Genomic DNA, 13,140 nt, shown 5'->3' with positions numbered 1-13,140 from the left:
GACTATGATGTGATCAATCTGGTTCTCTGTTTGATGGTCAGGCAAGACCCAGGTTATCTTGTGGCAGCGTCGGTGGAGAAAGAGGGTACCTCCAATGGTCAGTTCGTTGAAGGCACAGAAGTCGGTGAGGAGTTCTCCATTTTCATTCATATTCCCCAAACCATTCTGGCCCATCTCTCTCTCCCTGCCAGTGTTATCGCAGCCTACTTTGGCATTCAGATCTCCCATGACGATCGACATATCTTGCTCAGGTACCTTTCCAACTACTGCTTGAAGCTGGGTGTAGAAGAGATCTTTTTCTTCTTCCTCTGCGTTGTTAGTTGGGGCGTAGCACAGGATAATGGATACCTTCTGGAATCTGGACTCGAACCTGGCTGTGGTGATACGGTCGGACACCGGTTCCCATTCTATCAAACTTCTGGCTGCTTCTTTGGACAACATCAGGGCCACACCAGCCTCATGTGGGTCTTCCTCTTTTTCTTTGCCGGAATAGAGCAGAGTTTCTCCCGTCTGCAGTTTGGTCTCACCAAAAGTATTCCACCTTGCTTCGCACATGCCCAGGAGTGTGAGGTGGTATCGGTTCATTTCCTTCACTGCCTGTGCGCACCTACCTGTCTCCCAAAGCGATCTCACATTCCATGTTCCGATTAGGATAGATTTCTTCTGTGAGAGCAGCTTTGGATCCTCCATTTTGGTTTTCCTCGGGTGAAGGAGGGTTGTCAGCCCTGCAGCTTCCTGACGGGTTTGGTTGCAGCGCGTCATCAGCCTCCTGAACGGGGCCCTGCTTTTCCCGAGATCTGGGTTAGTGGTTGACAATCTGTTGATGGTTTCTGTAACAATTGCTTGTTTTATGTAAACGGGTTGTTAGTCCATTGCACAACCCCCAACCTGGAGGAGCAGGGGTTTTCTGTCGGGGTCACCTTCCCCTAGGCGATGCCATTTCCATGCTAATAGGCTCCACCTGTCCGGGTTTGAAATCAGAGTTTACCCTCTCCTAGCTAGGCTGCCATCCAAGGCTAATGAGTCCTATCTACCCGGGTTTGGAATCGGAGTTCCTTCTCCTAGGCTATGTTGGTTTGCGGCACCTTCTTCCATATTATCCGGTGCACCCCTCACACGAGGGATCCCCCATCCACCACCCAGGGAACACGCCTCAATGCCGTATAACCCCAGCGTGAGGACCACCTGCAAACAAGTCTCACTAATGGCTACAATGTCATAGTTCTGCGTGTTGATTCATACCCATGTTGATTATTTGCCTTTCCTACAGTACTACTTGCATTGAAAGTTCTTTGATAATAAATGTACTTTGTAGTATTAAACCTTTGAAATATATGCAACTTAAAACATTAGTCCTGCCATGCTCAACCTTTTAATTCCTAACTCTGTCTGAAGCCTCAACAACATGTCTGCACAACCTCTCCACTATCTGTTCTGGCAGTCTAGTTCCCACCCCCCAGCAACTCTAGTTTAACCCCACCATACACTACTGGCAAAACTTCCCATATGAGGATGTTAGTCCCCCTCCAGTTTAGGTGCAAATAATCTCTTCTGCACAGGTTCCACCTTCCCTGGAAGAGGGCCCAATGTTCCAAAAATCTGAAGCTCTCCCTTCTAAACCAACTCTAGCCATTTGTTGAACTTAGAAACATAGAACCACAGAAAACCTACAGCACAATACAGCACAATGCTGTGCTGAACATGTACTTACTTTAGAAATTACCTAAGGTTACCTATAGCCCTCTAGTTTTCTAAGCTCCATGTGTCACCCATTTCGGATATGGCCCAAGTGCGGAGTGAGAAGCACTGAAGTAGGTCGATAGTTCAGACTTTAATACAAATAGAGTTTGTAACACAGATGCCTTGTGCAGGAAGGCACAGAGTCGACTGTACTTCCTAAGAAGGTTGGCGTCATTCAATGTCTGTAGTGAGATGCTGAAGATGTTCTATAGGTCAGTTGTGGAGAGCGCCCTCTTCTTTGTGGTGGCGTGTTGGGGAGGAAGCATTAAGAAGAGGGACGCCTCACGTCTTAATAAGCTGGTAAGGAAGGCGGGCTCTGTCGTGGGCAAAGTACTGGAGAGTTTAACATCGATAGCTGAGCGAAGGGCGCTGAGTAGGCTACGGTCAATTATGGATAACTCTGAACATCCTCTACATAGCACCATCCAGAGACAGAGAAGCAGTTTCAGCGACAAGTTACTATCGATGCAATGCTCCTCAGACAGGATGAAGAGGTCAATACTCCCCAATGCCATTAGGCTTTACAATTCTACCGCCAGGACTTAAGAACTTTTTAAAAGCTATTATTAATGCTTTTTGAGATAGTGATTTAGATGCATATCATATTTTTTACTGAGTTAAGTATTGTATGTAATTAGTTTTGCTACAACAAGTGTATGGGACATTGGAAAAAAAGTTGAATTTCCCCATGGGGATGAATAAAGTATCTATCTATCTATCTATCTATCTTAAAGGGAAAATAAAACAATAAACGCTTGGCTAAACAGAACCATTAACTAAAACTCTCAAAAGGAAAATGAAGCCAACACTGCAGATGAAAAGAACATCTAAACATTAAACAAATACTGCTAGTCTGCAGAGTCAGTTGATTTGAAAGTCCAATATCTCAGGGAAGGCCAAATTCAAAACAGCAGCAAAGTGTTGCAATGCTCTGTCCAAGTCTCGACAAGCAGTATGACAACAAGTATGGAGTTAAAAACTACATTATTAAATGATAATTAGCTGACACGTGCAAATTCACAAGCACAATTGCTGTATCTACCCCACTGCCGAATCTATGGTTGTGACACCATGTACCTACAGTTGAAGTCAGAAGTTTACATACATTTAGGTTGAAGTCATTAAAACTCATCGTTTAAGCACTCCACAGATTTTGTATTAGCAAACAATAGTTTTGGCAAAATGTTGAGGACATCTACTTTGTGCATGACACGAGTAATTTTTCCAATAATTGTGTACAGACAGATTATTTCACTTTTAATTGACTATATCACAATTCCAGTGGGTCAGAAGTTTACAAACAAAATCAAAAGAAATCAGCCAAGACCTCAGAAAAAAAAAGTTGTGGACCTCCACAAGTCTGGTTCATCCTCGGGAGCAATTTCCAAACACCTGAAGGTACCACGTTCATCTGTACAAATAATAGTACGCAAGTATAAACACCGTGGGACCACACAGCCATCATACCGCTCAGGAAGGAGGAGCATTCTGTCTCCTAGAGATGAAAGTACTTTGGCACAAAAAGTGCAAATCAATCCCAGAACTACAGCAAAGGACCTTGTGAAGATTCTGGAGGAAACAGGTAGACAAGTATCTATATCCACAGTAAAACGAGTCCTATATCGACATAACCTGAAAGGCTGCTCAGCAAGGAAGAAGTCACTGCTTCAAAACCACCATAAAAAGGCCAGACTACAGTTTGCAAATGCACATGGGGACAAAGATATTACTTTTTGGACAAATGTCCTCTGGTCCGATGAAACAAAAATTGAACTGTTTGGCCATAATGACCATCATTATGCTTGGAGGGAAAAGGGTGAGGCTTGCAGGCCGAAGAACACCATCCCAACCGTGAAGCATGGGGGTGGCAGCATCATGTTGTGGGGGTGCTTTGCTGCAGGAGGGACTGGTGCACTTCACAAAATAGATGGCATCATGAGGAAGGAAACTTATGTGGATATGTTGAAGCAACATCTCAAGACATCAGCCAGGAAGTTAAAGCTCAGTCACAAATGGGTCTTCCAAATGGACAATGACCCCAAGCATACCTCCAAAGTTGTGGCAAATTTGCTTAAGGACAACAAAGTCAAGGTATTGGATTGGCCATCACAAAGCCCTGACCTCAATCCAATAGAAAATGTGTGGGCAGAACTGAAAAAGCGTGTGCGAGCAAGGAGGCATACAAGCCTGACTCAGTTACACCAGTTCTGTCTGGAGGAATGGAACAAAATTCCAGCAACTTATTGTGAGAAGCTTGTGGAAGGCTACCCACAACGTTTGACCCAAGTTAAACAATTTAAAGGTAATGCTACCAAATACTAACAAAGTGTATGTAAACTTCTAACCCACTGGGAATGTGATGAAAGAAATAAAAGCTGAAATAAATCATTCTCTCCACTATTATTCTGACATTTCACATTCTTAAAATAAAGTAGTGATCCTAACTGAACTAAGACAGGGAATGTTTTCTAGGATTAAATGTCAGGAATTGTGAGAAACTGAGTTTAAATGTATTTGGCTAAGGTGTATACTTCAACTGTATCCAGGAGTCTCTTAAATGATTCTATCGTAGCTGCCTCCACCACTGTTGTCGGCAGCCCATTCCACGCACTCACCACTCTCTGCGTAATAAACTTACCCCTGTCATCTCCTCTGTACCTGCCCCCCAGCACCTTAAACCTGTGTCCTCTCATGATAGCCATTTCAGCCCTGGGGAAACTGTATGATCTTTCTTTCTCTGGCCTCACTAGCACATGGCTTCGGTAACAATCCTGAGACCACAGGAGGTCCTGTCCTTGAACTTAGCATCTGAAGTCACTTTGCAGAACCTTGTCCCTCTTCTTACCTACAGAATGTCATTGGCACCAATGTGAACCATGACCTCTGACTGCTCACCCACTTGAGAATGCTGAGAACTCGATCCAAGATGTCTCAGACCCTGCCATCTGGGAGGCAATATACAAACTGGGAATCTTGTTCTTGTCCACACACAGACCTCCTTTCTTTCCCCCTAATTAACAAATCCCCTTTCACTACAACTTGCCTCTTCTTCTCCTTCCTTTCTGAGACACAAAGCCAAACTCAGAGCCAGAGTCCTAACTGCTGTGACTTTCCTCTGAGGTCATTTCCCCAACTGCTCTAACTGTGCAGTCATGAAGAAGGAAGCAATAAATAAACTGGAAAAAAATCTACCTATGGTGTTTCACCTTCTCTCACTCAAACCTCTCCTCACTGAAGCCTTAAAGAGCTAAAGCATCAAATCCCTACTCTAACACTGTCCACTCCAACAAATGTTCAATAACCGACATTCAATGTTCATTGGATGTTTTTCTTTTGATTTTCACACCATTCTATGCAGACTTTAGTGACTGTTGTGTTTGAAAATCTCCGGAGATCAGCAGTTCTTGAGACATTCAAGCCACCTCATCTGGCGTCAACATTCATTCCATTGTCAAAGTCATTTAGATCACATTTTTCCCCATTCTGATGTTTGGGGCTGAACAACAACCGAATCTCCTGACCATGATTGCATGCTTTTACGCATTGAGTTGCTGCCACATGATTGGCTGATTAGAGATTTGCATTTATGAGCAGGTATACAGGTGTATCTAATAAAAGTGGTCATACATATACATTTATATGCAGATATAAAATATATATGTATGCACTGTACTGCTGCCACAAAACATCAAATTTCATGACATATATCAGTAATAATCAACCTGATTCTGATTGTGAAATGGCTGGATCTCTTCAGCATAACAAAAAAAGTCTGGAAACAGCCAACAGATCGTGTAGCACCTGTGGGGAGAGAAACAGAGTCAACGTTTCAAATGGAAGACAATTTGCAAAAACAAAGGCTGCCTGATGTATGGTTTTGGAGCTGAAACATTGACACTGCAACACACTGTGAGAATGGCAGACCTGATGAGTATTTGCAATACTTTCTATTTTCATTTTAGATTTACAATATCTGCAGTTTTTCTTTGATTTTCACCAGACTCTTTGGCCCAGAATTTCCTATGGGCAGAGAGCTGTCTCTACTCTCCACTCATCCACATTTGCTCTGTCCAGTCAGCCTGTGGGTATTTCTTTGCCCATCAGATCAGTGACTCCAGCATAGGCTCCATCAGCTGGCAAAGCTGGGAAAACTCCAACTACAGACATACTGATTAAATACGTTTTCCAGAAACCCAGGCCATCCCAGTCAGCCATCCATCAAGCCAATCAGATCTTTTTCAAAATTCTCTTGAGATTCGGGAACAATTAAGGAATAACCAATCTTGTAAAATCAAAGCAAAATAGAAACAAGTACATGGAACATCAGAACAGTGAAGTTCAGGAACAGGCACTTTGGCCCGCAAACTAACTAATCTAATCCCTTCTGCCTGTGCATGGTCCCTATTCCTCCAATCTCTGCACATTCATGTGCTTCTTAATCACTTCCCTTGTATCTCCATCCACCACATTCTTGGCAGTGCATTCCAGGAACTCATCTCATTTTCTTTGAATTTACTCCCTCTCACCTTCAATGCATCTCCTCTAGTAGTAGACATTTTGACTCCGGGAAAATTATACCAGCTATCTACCCTATTTATGCCTCTCATGATTTTGTAAACTTCTAACAGTTCACTCCTCAGCCTCTGCCACAGCTGAGAAAACAACCCAAGTGTGTCCAACCTCTCCTTATAGAACATGCTTTCGCATCCAGGCAGCATCCTAGTAAACCTTTTCTGCACCCTCTTCAAAAGCTCCACATTCTTCCTGTAATTGGGCAACCAGAATTGAATGCAATTCTCCACCTAATCAGAATTTTCTAAAGCTACAACCTCTTTCCCTGACTCTTGCACTCAGTGTCTGAACTATTAATGGCGAGCATTTCATATGCCTTTCTTAACACCCTATTAATGTGCAACTACTTCCAGGGAGCTATGGACTTGGGCCCTAAGATCTTTCTGTACATCAAACTACAAGCATGTTAAACTAATTCATAATAGTTCACATGAAATGTAATTAAGTCAAAGGCTATACATAGTGATGAGTCAGACCTGTACTGATTCAATTCAAGAGCCGCAAAGTCACGTTGAAGCTCTATAAAACCCAGATTACACTGGGTTCACCGTCTGCAAAGCCCTACAGTCAAAAGGAAATTTTAAGCCCTACCTGATACAGGTATCTAAGGGTGTCCTCACAATTGGGAGGTTATACTGTATCCACCTGCTCTTCAAAAACTAGCTTACTTCCCTGTCTAGTCTCTGTGGTGAAGTCTAGCTGCCAATACCCACTGCTTGAGTGATGTATTCCCTCTTTACCGAGGAAGAAATACTTCCATCTAATAAAATAGTTTAAGCACAGTTTACTTTATTTTTAATGATATACACTTAAATTTAGACAAATGGCTCTTAATACACATTTGACATTCAAACTTATAAAATATTTCCAAATTACAAAAGATTTACAAACCACAAAGGATTTCCAAACACAGGTATAAATCTTTCAAGCTAAAAGGATATACCAATGTAATGCAGACAAAGCCATAGTCCATCACAAAACCAAAGGCTAGGGAATGAATTCTAGTGCTACTTTCTGTCGTTCTCTTGACATTCCCAATGACCAATGCTTTCTAACTTTTCTACTGTTTTGCTACTAGTTGGCATTACTTGCATGCGATTTTTCTCAGATACCTTTGCTGGAACAAAGTAATTGGCACAGATGGTCTAAAAGCTTCTAGGAACAGGGATCCCATTTAAAATTAATGCTGTGAGTACACAAGTATTCCAGCCATTGATAGATCATACCTGTGACCATGTTGGATGTGCTTAGTTACAAAATAAGATGGTCTGGAACAGTCCCTGATCTCTATAACAATGTGCAAATAATTTGGCTGTAGTTGCCTGGCTTGATGTCATCCAATGAACATAACCCCATTGATTTGCACTTGGCTAATGCAGATAAGAAACCGATTGGTGTTCTCGGCATTTTTTAATTTTCATACAGTATTAACCTCTGAATGTGGGCCCCAGAAACCATTTTGAAACAGAAGGACTCTTTTTGTCTCAGAAGAGAGAATGTTCCCAGCCAGGTTGCCCAATGTAAGTACAAGGAAGCTGGAGGAAGATTTCACTCTCTTGCTGGTCTCCAGGAGAAATGATCAATGGCCATGCAATTTTGGTATTTATTTCAGAAGAACTAGAATATAAAAGCAAGAATGTAATACTGAAGGCTTTATAAGGCATTCATCAGACCACATTTGTGGTATTGTCAGCAGTTTTGGGAGCCACATCGAAGAAAGGATGCGCTGCCATTGGAGGTATGTGAGAATGATCCTGGGAAAGAAACTAGTAGTACAAGGCACGTTTGATGGCTTAGGGCCTGCACCTGTTGGAGTTTAGAAAAATGAAGTGGGAATCTCACTGGAGCCTATTGAATATTGAAAGGCCTAGACAGAGTAGATGTGCTGTGGATGTTTCCCATAGTGGGAGGGTCCAGGACCAAAGTGCACAACCTCAGAACACAAAGACATCCATTTAGAACAGAGATAAAGAGGAATTTCTTTAGCCAAATGGGGTGAATCCATGGAATTCATTGCCACAGAGGCCAAGTCATTGAGCATATTTAAATCGGAGGTTGATGGGTTCTTGATTAATAAGGGTGTCAAAGGTTATGGGGAGAAGACAATAGAATAGAGTTGAGGGGGAAAATAAATCAGCTGTGATCGATTGACAGAGCAGATTTAATGGGCTGAATGGCCTGATTCTGCTCCTACATCTTATGGTCTTATAGTCTTTGGCTCTAAACCACAGTAGGCACTTGCCACAGCACCAGAGCTGTGTTCCTCTGCAGCTGCACTAAAGCCAGATATTGGATAACTTCATCTTCAAAAGCAGAGCAGCCTGAGCCTGAGGGACTTTTTGCAGGCAACTGACATTTATAAAAAACATTGGTTTTACCTTTGTAAATTCGTGTTGACTTCACACAGTCCCCTATTGTTCAAGGCAGGTTTCATTATGGATTTCAGCATTTTCCCCATCACTGACAATAGGCAAACAGATCTGCATTGAAAACCACCCTGCCCTCTGTAAATGTGTCTACACTTTTCACTGCCTCAGTAAAGCAGCCAACACAATCAAGAACTCCTTCCATCCGGGAAATTTTCTCTTCTCCACCCCCACCACCCTTCTCTCCTATATTCTCCTGATGTGTCTTCAATGGAGAGATGGCACTAAAGCCCAAAAGCACATCTGGCCAGTTCAAAGACAGCTTCTATCTATTATACAACTATTGAACAGTCCCTTGTGGGAATCTTGACCCACAATCTACCTCATCATGGCAGTCTAAGGCTGTGCTGGAGGCAGCTTGCAAGTGTCATCAACAATGTAGCACTCCCATACCTCACTAACCCTAACCCAAACATCTTTGGAACGGTGGAGGAAACAGGAACACCCAGAGGAATCCCACGTGGTCACAGGGAGAATGAACAAACTTCTTACAGTGGCAGAGCTGAACCCGAGTGTCTGGCACTGTAAAAACACGATACTACCATGTCATCTGTTCTTTGTAACTGTAGCATGCTATGTTGTATTACGTTATTTATTTTCCTTGGATGACCGTGATGTCCAATTGTAAAGAAAAAAAGAAATTATCTATATGGATGACATACCAAACACAGTTTTGCATGGAACCACAACATATATGACAATAATAATCAATTTACAATCTTCAATTTATTTTCCTGATGCCTCCTTCCTTCTACTTCAGTAGAGGGATCATTTTTGCAGCTCCACACCCTCCCCCCTCCTCAGTCCACAAGAGCAATTCCAGAGTACATTGAACTTTCGTAGATTATTGCCAGATCATCACCTCTGTCCTTCAACATCTCTTTGAAAAATCTGGATTGTAGAGCATTTTTAAGCTTAAAGCATATAAACTCCTCTCAATTTTTTTTGATGAATACTTTATTCCTTTAGTTTATCATTCCCACTCAGCCCTTGATTCTTTAATATATCTGGCATGTTGTTTCATGTAGACAGATGCAGTTATTATTTCCTTTGTCTGCTATTTGCTAATTCCCCCACTCTGCTGTACATCCTCCTGCCTCTGTCCTTAGGGGTCAATGTTACCATTATTAGTTTTAGATTTTTCCTCACAGTGTATCTGTAAAGTTCTTACAGTGCATTTCTTTGTTTCTCTTGAGTCTATAGTTACATTCTACCTTGTTTTTCTTTATTAATTCCTTGGTGATGCCCCACTGATATTTAAAATATTCCCAATTCTCAGACCTATCCGCTATTTCTGACAACTTTATAAACCTCTTCTTTAATAGAACATAGAACAGCACAGCACAGGAACAGCTTCTTCGGCCCATGATGAACATGATGTCAAATGAAACTAAATCTGTTCTGCGGGCACCTAACCCTTATCCATCCATTCTCTGCATATTCATCTGCCTATCCATTAGCAGCACTATCATGTCTAATTCCACCACTACACCTTGCAGCCTGCTCCAGCAACCACCATTGTCTGTATAAAAAGATGATGACTGTGTTACCTTTGAACTTCCTCTCTCACGGGTAAAGCCCTCCCCACCGTGGAGCACATTTACACTGAGTGCTGTCACAGGAAGTCAGCATCCATCATCGAAGACCACCACCATCTGGGCCATGCTGTCTTCTCGCTGCTGCCATCAGGAGCCTCAGGACTCACGCCACCTCGTTGCAGGAACTGTTATTACTCCTCAACTTCTGAACCAGAGGGGATAACTTCACCCACCTCATCACTGAACAGTTCCCGCAACCACTTTCAAGGACTCTTTATCCCATGTTCTCGATATTTATTTATTTATTGTTATTTCTTTTTTCCTCTTTCTTTTCGTATTTGCAGAGTTTGTTGATTTTTTGCACAAAATGATTGTTTGTTCATCCTGTCGGGTGTGGTCTTTCATTGATCCTGTTATGTTTTTTGTATTTACTGTGATTTCCTGAAGAAAACGAATCTCAGCATTGTAAATGGTGACATACGTGTACTTTGATAATAAATTTACTTTGAACAGGCCCTGGAAAGTGAATATCCATCACACCATTTATTCCTACCATTGAGAACACTGCAGACTTTCGGTTAGAGCACCTTAGGTGTATTGAAATGCGTCTTGACCTCACAGTCAAGCTTGTTACGGCTCTTGCACCTTATTGTCTAGCTGCACTGCACCTGCTCTGTAATTGTAATCGTAACTCTCTGGTTCGCATTCTGTTGCTGTTTTTCCCTTGCACTACAAAGTACTTGTGTTGCCTGAACTGGCCTATATGGATGACATGCAAAAATAAGTTTTTCATTGTACCTTGGTAATGTGACTACAGTATATCTGTATACCAATCATTTTATAAACACAAGAGGTTCTGCAGATGCTGGAAATCCAGAATAATACACACAAAATGCTGGAAAAATTAAGCGTGTCAGGCACCGTTTATGGAGATGAACAGACAGTTGATGTTTCATACTGAGGCCCTTCATCAGGACTCTGCGAAACATCTCGGCCCAAAGTGTCCACTGATTTTCCTTTCTATAGACGCCGCCTGACCTGCTGAGTTCCTCCAGCATTTTGTGTGTGTTGCCAATCAATTCGGTCAGTTAAGCATTTTTCTCTTTTGTACTTTCTCTCCTTTTGCTGCCAAATTTATTTTGTCATTTATTTATTTCACTTCCTACTTATCATTCTCCCATTTCTTGCTTCACCTTTCTCTCTCTCTTGGATTTCCTTTGAGGTTCCATTCCTCTGCAAGCTGTTTTAATTGCTTCCCAATAGAACAGGTAAGTCCTCCTGAAGAGATATTGGGCCCATACTGCTGAGTTTCAACTCTTCGGGTTTCCACGCTCCCATCTACCTCAAAAACAGTTGCAGTGCCTCTGAAAGCCCCCTTGCTACACCATTCTTCCAGTCACCCATTCACCTGCTTTGACCTCTTTTTCTGTACACATTGGCATGTGGCAGCTGGGAGTAAAGCCAAGGTTACATTTCTGAAGGTTTGCTTCTAATCCTCTTTCCTTGATCTCTGATATCTACCTATTGGACATTTTCTAGCTGCAGGTATGTTGCTGATACCAGTGTAGGCCAAGCCTTTGGCCTTTCACCCTCCCCTTTTAAGTTGCTTGCAGTGTCATCATTGGTCCTGGAAACAGAATGGCAATAAACATCATTCACGGGCTGGTATGGAAACACCAATGCCGAAGAACAGAAAAGCCTACAAAAAATGATGTATACAGCCTAGTTCATTACAGGAAAAACCTTCTCAACCACTGAGCACGAGGAAGCTCTGTGGAGCTCTGCCAGAAGGAAGCAGCATCCTTCATCAAGGACCTCCACCATCCAGATCACACTCTCTTCCATCTGCTGTCATTGGGAAGGAGATACAGGTGCTGTAGGTCACCAACAGGTTCAGGAATGCTTATTACCCTTCAACCATCCAGTTCCTGAACCGGTGTAGTAATTTCACTCATCTCAACCCTGAACTGACTCTATTTACTCACTTTCAATGTCTCTAAACTCATGTTTTTGGTATTTATTTATTTGTTTATTTATGTATGTTTATATGCATGTATTTATTACTACATTGTATTTGCACAGAATGTCTTCTTTTGCACAGTAGTTGTTCCTCAGTTTGTGTTTGTGTGTAGTTCTTCATTGATTCCATTGTATTTCTTTATTCTACTGTGAATGCCTGCAAGAAAATCAATCTCAATATATGGTAACATATATGTACTTTGATAAAATATTTACTTCAAACTTTTAACCATTCTGGATTCATTATAATAACACAGAAACATTGATCCAACCCTGCACAACTGAATCCCCTTGGATTATTGCTGTCTTAATCCTCCGCAGTGGAGTACTTGTGATGCCCACGTTTGTGACTGCATACCACTCTGTAACCATCACTCCAGTAGGGAAATTCCATCAGAGAGTGAGACTGATTCAGAGACTCTGCACTACCTCTCTGCCTGGGAGCCACCCACACCCTCTCAGTCACCTCACTCCTAATTGCCAGCAGCATATTTCCTATACATGCGGCCACCCAGGATATTGGAAGACCTCCAACACAGTGCTGTAGGCATATTCTAGTTGGCCAGGATGGCCTGCTGTACTTCATTTCCAATATGGGCAGGAGGTAGACAGTCCCGTAGCATAGTGTCAAGACTACAACTTCTTCCTCAATGTCAGCAAAATAAAAGCCTTGGTCCTGGACATTAGGAAGCAAGACACAGTGCACATCCCTGTCTGCATTAATGGTGGAGATGGTTGAGATCTTCACCACCAACAATTTGTTAAGATCTAGCCAGGTAGATGCCAGAGCCAATAAGGTATACCATGCCTCTACTTCCTCAGAAAGCTAAGGAAATTCAACATTT

Source organism: Hemitrygon akajei, chromosome 17 (genome assembly GCF_048418815.1).
Source record: "Hemitrygon akajei chromosome 17, sHemAka1.3, whole genome shotgun sequence".
Classification (NCBI taxonomy): domain Eukaryota; kingdom Metazoa; phylum Chordata; class Chondrichthyes; order Myliobatiformes; family Dasyatidae; genus Hemitrygon; species Hemitrygon akajei.
Note: the sequence above shows the minus strand (reverse complement) of the source record.